Source organism: Haematobia irritans, chromosome 3 (genome assembly GCF_050003625.1).
Source record: "Haematobia irritans isolate KBUSLIRL chromosome 3, ASM5000362v1, whole genome shotgun sequence".
NCBI classification, from domain to species: domain Eukaryota; kingdom Metazoa; phylum Arthropoda; class Insecta; order Diptera; family Muscidae; genus Haematobia; species Haematobia irritans.
Genome location: NC_134399.1, coordinates 50,245,533 through 50,258,475, shown reverse-complemented (window position 1 = coordinate 50,258,475; position 12,943 = coordinate 50,245,533). Strand labels below are relative to the sequence as shown.

General features: G+C 32.6%; 5 long non-coding RNA genes across 6 annotated transcripts; 1 reads left to right on the top strand and 4 right to left on the bottom strand.

Annotated features, from left to right (window-relative positions):
• Positions 1–1,989: 1,989 nt before the first annotated feature.
• Positions 1,990–4,460, bottom strand: LOC142229034 (uncharacterized). Of its 2 annotated transcripts, none has more exons than XR_012720310.1 (3): positions 4,164–4,460; positions 2,323–4,112; positions 1,990–2,262 (listed from the first exon to the last, which is right to left on the bottom strand). It is a non-coding gene; the product is annotated as an uncharacterized LOC142229034 (long non-coding RNA). The 2 variants fall into 2 exon arrangements; XR_012720309.1 differs by having other exon boundaries at positions 4,183–4,460.
• Positions 4,461–5,029: 569 nt separating this feature from the next.
• LOC142229157 (uncharacterized) lies at positions 5,030–5,703 on the bottom strand. The gene is made up of 2 exons (XR_012720344.1): positions 5,307–5,703; positions 5,030–5,239 (listed from the first exon to the last, which is right to left on the bottom strand). It is a non-coding gene; the product is annotated as an uncharacterized LOC142229157 (long non-coding RNA).
• A 209-nt stretch (positions 5,704–5,912) lies between these two features.
• On the top strand, positions 5,913–6,188 carry LOC142229155 (uncharacterized). Its single transcript, XR_012720342.1, has 2 exons — positions 5,913–5,994; positions 6,050–6,188. It is a non-coding gene; the product is annotated as an uncharacterized LOC142229155 (long non-coding RNA).
• A 605-nt stretch (positions 6,189–6,793) lies between these two features.
• LOC142229156 (uncharacterized) lies at positions 6,794–7,749 on the bottom strand. Its single transcript, XR_012720343.1, has 2 exons — positions 7,497–7,749; positions 6,794–7,335 (listed from the first exon to the last, which is right to left on the bottom strand). It is a non-coding gene; the product is annotated as an uncharacterized LOC142229156 (long non-coding RNA).
• A 1,466-nt stretch (positions 7,750–9,215) lies between these two features.
• On the bottom strand, positions 9,216–10,020 carry LOC142229398 (uncharacterized). The gene is made up of 3 exons (XR_012720397.1): positions 9,692–10,020; positions 9,395–9,572; positions 9,216–9,304 (listed from the first exon to the last, which is right to left on the bottom strand). It is a non-coding gene; the product is annotated as an uncharacterized LOC142229398 (long non-coding RNA).
• Positions 10,021–12,943: the final 2,923 nt, after the last annotated feature.

Genomic DNA, 12,943 nt, shown 5'->3' with positions numbered 1-12,943 from the left:
AAAAAAAAAACAAATTTAAGATTTGGCGAGGGAATTTCTTTCCCACTTCCAAATCCATGTATATCCCGCATTGGAGGGCGCAAGATTTTTGAGGAACGAATCCTTAGCCACTTCCCTCACGTTTGGGATACGGGGGTCATGCCGGTGAGGGAATAACATCTCCCACCCCTATTCCCGAGTCCATCGTTATGGAGTGTGTACCGTGGAGGGATATACTTCTCCCACACCAAGTCTCCTCAATTTCTCGGCGGGAACAAAGAAATGGCAGCTTCATGGCAGTAGCTAGTAATTGTCACAGGTCACGTTTTCACTGATACCATGATGCTTTTATTTCCGTCAGAAATCCTAAAACGAGAAAAATATATTAGTAAAGATGTTTAAAAAATAATACTAAATAAAGAATACTGTATCCACATAGAAAAGAAGAAATTAAACGCGACGTACTGACTTAAGGCCGGTACTCTGTTTGTTGGTGCGAAAAAAGTTCCACTCAATCATTGTTTCGCGTTGAAAAATGATAGTGTTGACAATATATTTTGAAGGAAAAAACAGCCATTTTGGAACTTTTTCGCGTTTATATCATCGAAATGTATTGACAACATCGCAAAATGTCACGAAATGATTACATATACATAGGCAAATAGTGGCTCGATTTACACACATACACGCATACATAATAATTAAATTGAAAAAGAAGAAGCAGAAGTTATTTTACAAATAACTTTGGATTTAAAAAATCTAATTTTACAATGCTTTACAATTTTATTTTTTGGTCATAGCAATTAATTCTTGTGATTCCATTCATTGCTACCCTGGTACTATACATGTTGGTTAAAGTTCTAATGCTTGGTTGGTTGAAGTCAATTGCTGTACTCCTTTTGTTAACATTTTGTTTTGTGTGCATCGGGATAGCCCAGTACAAATGAAGCGATTGTAAAATATAATTCACCAAATAAGGCTTTTATTTTGTTAACATTTGTGATTAAATTTCATGTTTTATACATTATTTATGTTCTACAAGCGGCTAGATATTGGTTGCTAGTTTATTACGGAAATACAACTCCATGTCATACTTTGTTTTCTCAATCGATCAGATTACATTTTTAAATAATAGTCCGATCCACTTTTGCATTATAAATTCACCAAAATCAGTTTAATAAATAAATTATTTCTTAATTCACATTGCAAATGGCGCCATGTTATGAAAATACTGACTGATCGATTTACGTCAGTTTTTCAAAGTATCGCAAATGGAAAAAATTTCGCTAGTTTTTCGCATTTTTTGGTTTTGTATGGAGTTTCAACGCGAAAACCGAACAGAGTACCAGCCTTTATTCATTCATAACCATAAACCAACCTCAATAAACACAAACCTTCGAAAAATGCTAAAATTAATTTTTTTAAACATTGTTTCAAAGGATTGGGGTAATAATACGACGTTCTCACCAAGAATGTTTTGGGGTTTGAAATGTTTCCCAATAAACACAGGATGATGCAACAACTTTTCAGTTTGAGGGTAAATATAATTTTCAACATAAATTCAACTTGATTTGAAAGAGGTCATCTTCAATACATCTTCAAATTGTTTGCGAATTATTTCCAATTTGCCAAAATTTTGATGAAATCTTTGAAAGGTGTTGAAGATAATATCCGAGAACTTTGACTACACCCAGAAAACAAATTCGTTGCCTCAACCGAATTATTTGCCAACCGAAAGCAGATGGTTCCATCAACTATCAATGATATCTGTCAGCACAACTAACATTTGGCAATTGTAACTACATGGTAGTGTGTTGGATCAACTTTGCATTGGTTGTCCCAATTTCATATTGTTTTGTTTGTTGGTGCAACCGCCCTCGATTTTCTTTACTATTATCCTAACCAAATTCCAATATCAAATGAAAGGGCAGATTATATTGCGATTTTATTTATTTATTACAAGATTTACAATCATAATAAACTACGAAAATAAATACAAAAGGTGCTAACAACAAAGGCTTTTGATCTACATATACGTGAGATCAATTTACATTACAATTTACAATTTTTTATAGGTAATGTTTGTATACCAATGACAGATGGTTATTAGGTTGCAATTATGTGGTCAAACTACAGAACCTAATTCAATATATACTTGCCAGAAATTTCTTCCTTAAGCCTCTAGATATCAATACATATCGACTTAGACTCTTCCTGTAATCTTAACACAATAAAAAAGCTCGCTTGCCGTCAAAAGTATTTGTGTTTGTTGGTGTATGAAGCCTGCAATTTTTATGGAAACTTTTGTAATATTCCTTTTTTATAAATCGGTGCGCTACTTACCTGAAGGAAACTTCTTTTCTATGGGATAAACTTTATTCAATGTATTGCGGACTATTATCAAGTAAATGCTGTTCCCCGTTTTGCAAATTTTGTAGCGTCATACCATTTACCATGTCGATGTTGACATAAATATTTATTTGTTGCAACAACTACGTTACGCCCGTCCTATAATTGAACTAAGATTCTATTAGTATACTCAACTTTTGGTTGTACCAACCATTTGTTGATTCCCATGATGTAGGTCTCACTATGCTGGTGGTTAGCTCAACAATTTTATGCAGCATAAAACCAAATTTATCGGCATTGGTTATTGTAACCAATTGAATGGTTATGGGAATTTCGTTTTGATCCTGTGAACTTTTTTATGGTCGTGTTGAATGTATAATGGGGAAAATAATCAAAACTTGAAATTGTTCACAGAGAATGCTATGCATGTCAAATTTGGTTGAAATTTGTTCGGATTTAGATATAGCTATATATTTTGTCCGATATGCACTTATATAGCGCTACAGACAAAAATTCACTCCCATCTTCGTGAAGTTTTGCACAGAGAGTAGAATCAATATTCTTGCTATACATGCCAAATTCGGTCAAAATCGGTTCAGATATAACTCCCATATGTAATTTTCTCCCGATTTAGATTCATATGACCACGGAGGTCAAAGTTTCATTCCCCTTCTATATTAATAGATGGTCAGAGGTTTAACTTAGTCAATTCTCTTAAATGTCTTGGAATTACTCTAGATTCGAACCTATGCTTTGATCATCATATTAATAATGTTGCGAATAAGGTATGTCTTATTTTGAGTTAGAGTTTTACGTGTTTGGAATCATCTTCCTAATGACCTTAGGTCATTCTCTTATAGAAAGAGGATTTTGCAGTATTTTAATAGTGTTGAGTAGTTTATTATGATTTGCTGGCACCAGGTATCAGATATCTTACTACAACACATGTAGGCCTTTATTGGCTTCCTTTGTATTGACGACTGAATAAATAAATAAAATAAATATATATGGCAGCTATATCTAAATCTGAAAATTGATTGAAACGAATCAATAGCGATTGTCTTTGAGCCAAAGTAAAACTATGTGTCAAATTTGAGGACGATCGGACTTAAACTGCGAGCTGTACTTTGCACACAAAAATACATGAACAGACAGACAGGCGGACATCGCTACATCGACTTAGAATTTAATTCTAAGACGATCGGTATACTAAACGATGGGTCTGACTTTTCCTTCTTGACATTACATACAAATGCAAAAAATGTTGGCAGGGAAATGGAGGCTATATTAAAAAATCGACTAATATGAACCATATTTCCGCATATCTCTTTGTGGGCCACAATAACGATTGTCTTTCATACACTTGCAACATTATTCCATAAGCGCGGAAACCCAGCTTTGGACTAAAACAATACTTTGACTTATATTTTCGTAAGTCCATGGCTTCAATTTTTACTAACGATGTTTTTTATTTCCACACCCAGAAAAGCTAAATAAGTAAACCAGATGATGGAATTTAAGTTACTAGATACCATGTGCATTTTGTAAATGAAGATACATCTATTATCATGTTGCCATTTATTTATTTAGTTTTGCTTCTTTTTCTCACACATCAATTGTCACAACAATATCCAGATTCTTCTGTCCGGATGGTGCCTCTTCCAGCAGAGCTTTGCTTGCAACATTAACAGCACCATTTTTCATCATGTTTATATTGTGTTCCTCGTATTTATATTGTGTTCATATTTTTTTTTTTCTATACAGTACGTATTTCTATCGAGTCCCTATAGGAAATATCATTGATTAACATTAAGTTGTAATTAAGGACTACATACATTAGATGGTTTTACCGACTTTTTTCAACGGCGAATGACGTTGATGTAATGCATTGCTTTTGTACATGATTCCGTTTTACACCAGCATTTACCAGCCTTTCAATAACTTAAGCATGAAAGAGGATAACCTTATTGGAAGAAATATAAGGATCACAAGGACTTGTACATATTATTCTGGGTTTTAAGACAACTCTAGTTTAACCTGATGTCTAACCAAATAGATGAATTAATATGAAAATAAAGGAAATAATCGTGATGAAAGGAATAATCGCACAATCAGTGTAAAGGTCGGTTTGATTGGCTAAGGAAACAAACAAAAACTAATTTGCATTATGGGTGCGAAAGGGAGATGGTTGATACATTTTCTCATTCTAGTATAAAGTAAAAGAGAGACACATAGAGTAATGCTGGATTCGAACATGCTCAAAAGAAATGAACTTTTGAATGAATAGTGTTGCCAAGATACAATTTATAAATACGTAAATATAAAAAATCCCACATCAGAAAAACCGTAGGTCATAGCATCTATCAATCAAATACATCAAAAGATTTTCTGATATAATACAATGAAACTAATAATATTTTAGATGTTCAAATCTGGAGACAATTTTTGTTCATATTATATGGCATTTTCTTCACAAGCCGCTGGTTGTTCACGTAAGAACCCTGCCAACAGTTTTTGAAACAAAAACTCGTCGGAAAAGCGCCGCCACTATTGAGAAGTTGTACCACGCCAAGATACTACGAAAAAGTTTCTCATCAGTGCAATTATTAGGTGCCTATTTAGATCAATTTCGAAGGACGCCAATAAGAACCCCTGCAAACTATCAGAAAAAGTGAATTTTAAGGTAATTGTAGAAGAATCATTGTGGTCAAGTAAAACACGATTGTGTAGATGTTTATTGATTTGATTAAACATTTATAATTTCTTATAAATATAACATTTTTCGGTTTATCTCATCACACTTAACATAATTTTTTGCATTAATAAAAGAATGATGTTGAGTTTTAAGTAGCAAGTTACATATTGCAGCGTCTATCAGCCAGTTTGTTTATTTTCGATGGAGACAGCGTGCCTGGAAAAATATTTGAAAAACGATCACTTTATTCTATTTGGAAAGTCGAAAATTGTTCACCATATACCTTTCACAATTTTAAGCGTAATATCTATGTTTTCAGAACTTTATTTTCGTTTTTATTTAAATAAAATATAACAAGCTGGTTGCGCTTGGCGTTTCACAAAAAATAAAATGGCTCTTCTAACAGTAGTGATGGCAAAATACTTTCATGTACATTTTGTACTTTTTGATATGCTTCCCCCATCACAGTTCGCGATGGTTGTGGTGACATTTACGAGTCTGTGGTAGCGACGAGGTAATCCAGGTAAAGTCATGCAATCAGGTGACTAATATCGACATTCATCTTGTGAAAGGCTTTGTTTACGTTTAGTAGATTTGTTTACATTCTTTGTTTACATATATATTGCTTTTATTTACGTTGTGTTATTAGTATGGGGTTAGTTTTACGAATCTTTTGCCTACTTGTTAGAAACTGGGGAGAAAATAAATTCAAAGTGCGCAAAATTACAATTCGGGAACAGCTCAAAGTATCACAATATGATGGAGGCATAAGGCAAATAAATGTTGAAGAATGTATTGCTAAACTGAAACACTATGGTTCGAGTGTACGAATTGAGGCATTAAGGAATGTAAGAGATGCAATAGCAATAAATCCCTATGAATAGATCCCTATGAAGTTCAAAGAGCTTATATGGAAAAGGTCATCATATGTCTAAGAGATGGATCAAATGGTTTTCTGGAATCCCCAACGGGTATAAAATAATGTATAACAATGTAACCACCAATAAAACAAAAACTTTCTCATAGGAACCGGTTAAACCTTATGTTCATCTTTGGAATGGCTGCAATCCCGAAAAGAGGAAATGAAGATGCAAATACAACAAACAGCACCGCCACCAATTATTTTAAAAACAATCCTATTTAGGCGGAGCACCTGTAAATGATTGCTCGTGCAAAGCCCAAGGGTGGTAGCTGGCGTCTAAATAATATGTATATAATGGGTACCTCATTCACAACTAACGCAAGCTATGTAAGAATTAAAGCGGACATCTTACTCATTTACGAGAGCGGTGGTTTTGAGATCCAGAGATCAATTGTGTATATATCCCGAGGTATTGCGAGAACAGGGCAATTCAAATAAAACACAGAGCGATTTGTCGATTGCGAGTCCAAAAAAAAGAACTTGCGCCTTTCATCATCGTGTGGAATCGCGCAAATATGATCTGGATTTAATGGACATTGAAGACTTGGTTAAAGTAGGTAAAAACTCAAAATGTGTCCATATTATGGAGCCAAAGAATTGATTGAAGATGCAGACAATGTATTTATGTCCTATAACTATTTATTGGACACATCTGCAAGGAAAGCAAATAGAATTTAATTGAGCAATACCTCATAATATCGGAAAGATAAATAATAAATAATTTTTATGATTTTTTATAATTTTTTATAATTTTTAATGGATTCTAACGCTTGTCTGAAACGTTTGACCTCAAATATTCTCAAAAATTCATAATTTTTTCAGATTGAATTTAACATTTTTCGACAAAATTTAAATAATTTGTACCATTTTATGAATTCTTAAACAGTTTTTAACCAATTTGAAACAAAAAATTTAACATTACCAATTAAAAATATGAATAAAACATGTTATAAAAAATTGAATGAAAAGAACTTCCTGTGTAGTTAAAATGAAGAACATCATTGGGAGTACATCTTCTGGAAGTTCTTTTAAAGTTGTGCCTTTGGAAGAACTTCCAAATTTTTTGATGGGTAACTCTGCACTTCTGCCACATAGGATCAGCAATAATTTTTTATGAAATAGCGCAATGCCTCATGCAAACGATCCATAAATTCTGTTTCTGGTGTAATACAATTGCAACCGAATCGTTCGTGTTCTCTCACTTCACCTAGGCTCTGTGCTAATCGTTCCAAAGTTCAGCTTCCTTGGCTGAACGAAAACGTCTACTGCGCTGTTGATTCATTTTTGCACGAGGGGCCACTCCGTCAATGGCCATAAGGAATAATTTCTGTGGTTTAATTAGAAAAAACAACTTGTCAATATAGTTGAATATGTCCTTCAACATATCCTCCTGTTATGTTGAGATGGATGTTTGTATCATCGGAATGGGAGCAATTGTGAATAATGCCATTCATATCCAAATAAAGATTATCAAAATCGGGAACATAAATAGAATACACAAGAAGCTCATAATTATTTCCTCCAACTTGTTACATGTCATTCCACACTTACGCATTGTTCCCAGGCCAATTCACTGAGACAAGGACACCGTTCGCTTATGTAGCGGGAAAATTTCGGCCCATTTTTTGTTGTTGTTTTGTATTGATGTCTGCCTTAGGCATATATTTAAATTCAAATGACTTTGTTCTTTGTAATAAACAATTGTTGGCTGAAAACAACACTACACATACACAAAATGTCAACTTAAGTCATCTGCCATTTTAGTTTGACATTATAATTATCATGGGGGGTACACACGTTTGCTCGTGACTTTACCTTTAATTAATATGCCTTGAGGATGAAATGGAACTTTGAAATGCTGGCAGTGAAGTACATCCCAATAAACACAAACGTTTGAAAAATACTAAAATTCAATAATTTTTCAAGTTGAGAAATTGTTGAGAAAATCGCGTTCTCAACAAAAAACAGACATTACCCTCAACAGTAAAATTCAACACAATAGAAATAATCTCTCAATTGTAATCCTCAAATTGAAATGTATCGCTACTCAATAATTTCTCAAAAAGTTTTCAATGTGAGGCAAATTAAAAATTAACATTGTTGCGAATATTTTCTAACCACAATTTGCATGAAAGTCAATCCCAGTTCTAACTGAAAGTCAACACTAAATTTCTAGGGATTTTGTAAATTTTATTAATTTTTTTCGTTAAAAATATAATAATATTAAAAATAACATTAATAATATATAAGAATAATAATAATATAATACCAATTAAAACATAAGTTTCTTATTAAACGTATTAATAACTAAAACGATCAATACAACTTTAAATATCTTAAACATTTTTACATGTATAATTCCATTTCCTCCATAATGTCGGTGTCACATAACTATTAATTAATTAATTAATTAATTAATATGTTGGCAATTTGAAATAATTAATATCGAGGAATTTGCTGGCCTGCGTGTTAGAATAGATTCTATCAAGAGGAATTCACAAAATATCAAACTGATGACGGAATGTAAATTGATGTAATGCACATTTTCATCCAGAAGTTCTTGATATAGGAATTGTTGCACTTTTTTAATTGGTTGAACTTTGCAAGTTTTCTGGAATATTTTCTTTGTTGTTTGCTTCATCATTTTTTCACCGGTCAACATCTTCCAAGAATATAACATCCAATGATTTTAGTTTTCTGCAAAGCAGTCGAGTTTTGTGATTTCCATTACGTTTTATTTCACTTTTTGTTTTGAATTATCAATTATAGTTAGCGTTTTGGACTAATTTCACTCTTGTGTCAAAAATATTTCAATTTTTGTATTTCTTCCAACTGACCACGTACTTCGTGGCACAAAATGTATTGAAAACCACAAAATTCGATTTCCTCAAGAGCGTTGGTGTCACAAAATTGTTGTAAAACTCATTAAAATTCGGGCAATTCGCAAGGAACTTGATAACCAGTGAGTTAGAATAAATTTCCAGTAATTTCAATTCGCAAAATAACAAATTAAACCGATGATGCGAGGTAAATTAAAATATCGATGTGATGCGAATTAACATGTAGTAGTTGTTGATATGGAAAAGCATAAATACCAAGTTTAATTCGTTGCACTTTGATTTATGGAAACTTTCTCTTTTCGATAAGCCACCATCATTTTCATCGGTCAACCTCTTAAGGTTTCAAGAATGCAGCATCAAAATATTTTATTTTTCTGCAATAAGATTTAAATTTAGTGACTTCTCTAAAGTGTTGATTTAATTTTTCATATTGACTTACCAATTATTATAAACTATTTGAATCAGTTCCAGTTAATTGTCCAACATTTTTTATCGGTCAGCTTTTTAATGTTTCAAGAACTTAGAATCCATAATTTTAGTTTTCGGCAAAGAAATATATATTTAGTGTCTTCCTTAAAGTTTCATTTAATTTTTTTTATTTTCACTTACCTATTATTAGAAACTATTTGGAGTAAATTCAGTTTTTTGTCTAAAATTTTCCAAGTTTTTTATTTCTTCCAATTGACCACGAACTTCGTTGCACAAACAAGTATTGAAAACCACATGGTTTTTTCGTTGCATTTTAGGGTAGTGTTTTGTCAAAGTTTTCTCATATTATCTCCAACACCTTTTCAAATATTTCGTCAACATTTTGGCAAATTGGAAGTAATTCGCAAAAAATTTGAAGATGTATTGAAGATGAGCTGTTTCAAGTCAAGTTGAATTTATGTTGAAAATTATATTTACCCTCAAACCGAAAAGTTGTTGCATTTGAAAAACGCTCATCCTGTGTTTATTGGGATGATAATAATAATGACAGATAAAAGAATGCAGAATATATATAAATGATTTCGTACATTGCCAGTCTTTAAACTTCAATGCAAATGTTATCTTACAAAATCATTATCACACCGCAGTTTATAAACACATTTCATGTTTGTGCTATCCCTGCCAACATTTTTTGAATTTGGGGGCGCTTCTGAGAATCCCCACTACGTCGAAAACAGTCGTATACGATATCCAAAACTCCTCGGAAAAGCGCCGTCACTATTGAGAAGTTGTACCACGCCAAGTTACTACAAAAAAGTATCGCATGAGTGCAATTATTAGGAGCCCTTCTGGATACATTTAGAAGGACGCCAATAAGAGCCCCTTCAAACAATCAGACAAAGTGAATTTTAAGATAGTTGTAAAAGAATCATTGTGGTCAAGTAAAACACGATTGTTTAGATGTTTATTAATTTTTTGAAAAATTTATAAATTCTCATAAATATAACATTTATAAGACTATCACATCACATTTACATTTTTATGCATTAATAAGAGATTGATGTTGAGTTACAAGTTGTAAGTTAAATGTTGTAGCGTCTATCAGCCAGTACTTTTATTCCCAATGGAGGCAGCGTGTCTGGAAAAATATTTAAAAAGCTATCACTTTATTCCATTTGGAAATTCAAAAATTGTTCACCAATTTACTTTTCACAATTTTAAGCGTAATAACTATGTTTTCAGCACCTTATTTTCGTTTTCATTGAAATAAATTATAATAAGCCAGTTGCGCTTGGGGTTGCACAAAATATAAAATGGCTCTTGTAACAATAGTGATGGCAAAATACTTTCATGCGAATAGTGATGGCAAAATACTATCACAGTTGGCGATTGTTGCAGTGTCACTTACGAGTCTGTGGTAGCGATGAGGATGAAATGGAACATTGAAATGCTGGCAGGGATAACACTCCAATATGTAATTTGTAGAAAAGTTTGCATTCCTTGTCTATCTTAATAATCATTTTATTGGTTGATTAAACACAGTTCGTGCTAATAATTTTGTCTTGTCATTTGCAGAAATCAATTCTAGAAAATTTCTTAAAATTGTTCTCTCGATTTACAAATATGTTTGCCCAATTTTGTAAAGAAATTCTTAAAACGGCAACACTGTCATTGAGTGTAAGATCAGAAATGAACTTTTCCAATGAGTGAAAGATTGGACCAATATGCAACGACGACATCTATTGGGTATTGTCTATAATGTAAGTGCGACATCTTGCTATGTACATCTTTGGTAAAGCGAATATAAAGAACTTACGAACACTGACAAACAATTCACAGTAAACGGCTAAGGGCGTTATAAAAAAAATAGAAGGTAATTCAAAAGGAAAACAACGAAACAACTATAGTTATTTATGTTGTATGAATTAAAACACGAACTGTTTAACTTAAATAACTATTAAAATTCTTTTATTTAATAAAAACATATAAAAATTCAGTTTAATTTAGAAATACGATAAAGACTTCACGAGGAACTAACTTTTGTTTTCTTCTTTGTTGTCGTTTTTCCGCAATGCCAGACTTTTGACAATCTGTCATTGACTCGGCTGGAGTTGCCACACAACTTATCACACTGGAAAAACGAAAAGCACTCCATTTATCTCCGGAGGAGCAAACGGAAAAAGCACCAAAATTTGCCAAGATGAGTCAGGAACAACAGAAGGTTTCGGACATTAGTGTCGCTAAACTAAAAAATATTATAAAGGAGTGCAATGAAGAAGTACATGGGAACATTGCGAAACTGGCGAAAGATGTGCAGTCACTTAGGACACAAAACGGAGAACTGGACACGAGGTGGAACGTTTGAAGGATGAAAATGGTATACTTAAAAGACGATTAAGTGACCTAGGAATCACACCATACCAAGCTAACAAAGGCGAAATAGAAAATATATGCTCCACGGTTTTAGAAGTAGAGAAGCGCGTTAGATCAGTGAAAATATTATACCAAACGAACACATTGGTGGCAGCCTTGGTGGAGTTTGATTCAGAAAACGATGTGGATTTATAGGCAAAACGAAAAATTTGAAAGGTACCAACATATATATAGAAAGAGACTTAAACGCAGAAAGAAGATTGGATAAGATGGTAATGCTTCATTTAAGAAAGTGTCTAATGGAATTCAGTAAAACACATCCAATTAAAGTACGAGATGATAAAATAAGAGTCGGTGGTATAAGGTTCAAATGGAACAAAGACAAGAAGTTTGTATGTGGAACTATTGGACACAACGTTATGAAGGAATTGTATGGCGATAATTTTAATTTAAACATAAAGTATAATATACTAAAAACTCACTATAAGCTAAAAACTAAGAGATAGTACATCATATAAAAGAAATATGCAGTTAGCAAGTAATTTTAAAATTCTTTCTTATAATATAAATGGTTTGAATAACAAATGTTTATACCCAGAGTTTTTTACATATTATTACGAATTTGATTTTTCTAGATTTAAGTTTATTCAAATTAGTTTCCGTTAATTTAAATTTCAAATTGTAACAGTCAAATTACGCCATCACTTGTCAAAATCATTTCTTTATTTTCTAGAACTTTCCTACACATCTTTTGTGTTCTTAGTTTCCCAATCGTTCATTGTAAAGTAACCCCTTTTTGTTTTGTTATCTTCATTGCTTATGCCTGTGCGACATCGCCATAGAGTAGAATGTTCCAGTTGATTGTAGCCAAGACAATGAGCATAGGCCGATAAATATGTGCCCGTGCGACATCTACCAGGTAGTAGAATAGTCTAGAATGTTGTAGGCCAGACTACCGAGAATTTTCGATTTCGTTATACAGTACTATAAAAGAGCTGACGCAGGGAGCTGTGAAGTCAGTCGTAAGCTAAAGTTTATAGAGTACACATCGTAGAGCAAATAAGTGAAACCAATCAATTAAACAAATAAATTGTAGATTGTCGTTATTTGAAAAGAACTGTGTTTTAATTATCGGGTAATTAAATACGCCTCAATATAAAAACGTAACAATATATTAATGGGTTTGAAATTTTTGCTCCAACTGAAACAAAAACAGAAAAGTGGACAAAATATTTTTATGGTTTCGATTTGTATTGTAGGCACTTTGTATAATAAAAATACTTTAAATATTATTTTTGGAAAAACAAGCCAAGAAAATTATTTTACAATTTATTGAAAATAAAAAAAAGGAAATGT